This window comes from Poromitra crassiceps (assembly GCF_964638095.1).
Source record: "Poromitra crassiceps genome assembly, chromosome: 15".
Lineage (NCBI taxonomy): Eukaryota > Metazoa > Chordata > Actinopteri > Beryciformes > Melamphaidae > Poromitra > Poromitra crassiceps.
This window is the reverse complement of record NC_139634.1, coordinates 23951508-23954158: the sequence shown is the minus strand read 5'-3', so window position 1 is coordinate 23954158 and position 2651 is coordinate 23951508. Positions and strand designations below refer to the sequence as shown.

The window sequence follows — 2651 nt, the reverse complement described above, 5'->3', positions numbered from 1 at the left end:
CTGTGACTACTGACTACATACAGCACCAAAGTCACGCCGGCTAATGTCATGTCCTCTCCTGCATTCAACATACAACCAAAGGATTTCATCCACCATTCATTTTCCATCTACAGTTTGTTAAAAGTTCCGTGTAGGGATTTAATTTTTAACATTAAACAAATGGAGAGCGGAGGGCAGATATGCGGTCGCTATGATGACCAGTTGTGGGCGGAGGTGGGCGAAGGCGAGTAAACTTGCGGTGGAAGCAGACAGTGTATCAGGTCGTGATGAGTAAAGCCGAGTTGAGACGAGCCGTACTATGCAGTACCATGTGGTGGAAAAGTTTCACACATGGGTACACAGTACACACAGCTGATGGCATCACCGATGACATCATCACCGATTGTTTGAGTGACATCACTGATGACATCTGTGAGGCAAGTGCTCAGAGGTAATAAATATCTGTACAGATCTCAACCCCCAATTCCAAAATGAATGTCTTTAACCGCAACATCAACTTTGATGCTCTCTTCAAGTTCTCCCAAATCCCTCATTCCACCCAGGTGCACTTGAAGAATGTCTACTCCAGCTTGGCAATGTGTATGTTGGTGGCTGCAGCTGGCTCCTATGTCCATGTGGTCACTCGTCTCTTTCAGGGAGGCGTGCTGTCTCTGCTGGTCTCCCTGGGGATGATGGTCTGGCTGGCCATGACGCCACACAACTCAGAGAAGAAGAGACTGTCTATCCTCGCAGGATTTGCCTTCTTCACAGGTGTTGGCCTTGGCCCTGCAATGGACTTTGTCATCACCATCAATCCGAGCATCATTGTGACGGCTTTCCTGGGAACTTCCATGATTTTCATTTCCTTCACTCTCAGCGCCATCTATGCCCAGCGCAGGAGCTACCTCTTCCTGGGAGGCACTCTGATGTCTGCTCTCTCCATCCTGTTCCTGATGTCTGTGATGAACCTGTTCTTTGGATCTGTGATGCTGTTCAAGGCACACTTGTACCTGGGGCTGAGCATCATGTGCGGGTTAGTCCTGTTTGACACTCAGCTCATCATCGAGAAAGCGGAGAACGGAGACAAGGACTACATCTGGCACTGCATGGACTTGTTCCTTGATTTTGTCACCATCTTCCAGAAACTGATGGTCATACTTGCCATTAACGAGAAGGACAAGAAGAAGGAAAAGAAGAAGAGGAACATTTGATTATTTTGAAATTAAAAACAATTTGTGAGACATGGGCGTCTGGGTAGTGTAGAGGTGAAAGCAGTCACCACCACGGAGACCCGGGTTCAATTCCCGGCAGCGGCACTTCCGGCACTTACTTGGTCATATGTTCCTAGAGACACAATTGGCCATGCCTGCGGGTGGAAGTCATTGCGGTATGAGTCCTGTTAGCTGCACTAGCGCCTCCTCTGGTCAGTCAGGGCACCTGTTCGGGGGGAGGGGAACTGGTGGGAATAGCGTGATCCTTCCATGCGCTACGTCCTGCCAGTGAAACCTCGTCAAGTGAAAAGAAGCACCTTGGCTACTGCACATGGAGGGAGCATGTGCTATAGTCGACAACTCATCGACAACTAGTCTACAACAGATTGACAGAGGGGGTGGAGCAATGACCGGGACAGCAGGGGGAATTGGCCAAGTACAATTGGGGAGAGAATGGGGGGAGAAAAAACGAAAAGTCTATAACTGTATGACATCATCAGTCATTTTTGACAAAAAATAAAAATCTGTGATGGCTGAGCTGTCTATAACTGTATTACATCATCAGGCATTTTACCACATCATCACTGTTTGTGACATCATCAGTGATTATATGACATCACTATAGTAGTAGTAGTGACCCGGCCACCTAGAGGAGGGCACCTGCATGGGCTAGGAGACCCCCCCCCCCCCCCCCCGTGGGGGATCAGGAGTCAAGACTCGTTGGTGGCGGACTGGGGAGGTGGGTGGGGCAAAACAACGCTTCGGACGGCTTCGAGGGAGATGGACTGCCGTTTTTAAGTGGTGCAGCCCCCTTCTATAAGTGACTTTGTGTGTCCATTATGGCACGGGATGTCCATTATGGCACAGGATGTCCGTCTGTCACCAAAGAAGCAGCCGCTTCTATAAGTGGTGGCCAAGTGGTGACTGATGATGTCATCCATATAGGGAGATAAATGGGTTCTGCAATTTTGGTCACGTTTTTGGTTACAATCGAGGAATTGTGATGTCACTGATTGTGACATCACTCAATCATGTCATTAGTGATGGTAAGTGGGCTCTGTCTGTGAGCAATTGTGATCAGTAATGCGAAGTTGAGTAATTGTGCGCTGCGCATGTCAAGAGCAGCCGAGGCCATGCAGCAGCCGAGCTGTGGGCGAGGCCGCGCAGCGACCGAGCTGCAGGGCGGGCGAGCCTAGGAATCTAGTAAAACAACAATCCATCAACTGACATGCAAACGCCCCCAACTGATGACGTCATATCCATTGACGATGTCATGTCCCACAATCGTGGAGTGGGCCGGTGGTGATCTGATGATGTCATACCCACTGATGATCTCCCACTAATGATGTCATAGCTACATAACAGCTAACACTACATAGTAGTCAACCCTGCAAGTCACCCGGATGTGCTTGACGTCAAGAGTCGTTTCAAGCACATCCGGGTGACTTGCAGGGTTGACTA

The 2651-nt window shown here is 49.4% G+C and overlaps 1 pseudogene across 1 annotated transcript; it reads left to right on the top strand.

Annotated features, from left to right (window-relative positions):
- Positions 1 to 470: 470 nt before the first annotated feature.
- On the top strand, positions 471 to 1190 carry LOC310790134 (putative Bax inhibitor 1 pseudogene; annotated as a pseudogene). Its single transcript has one exon. The product of its transcript is annotated as a putative Bax inhibitor 1 pseudogene (transcript).
- The last annotated feature ends 1461 nt before the right edge of the window (positions 1191 to 2651 follow it).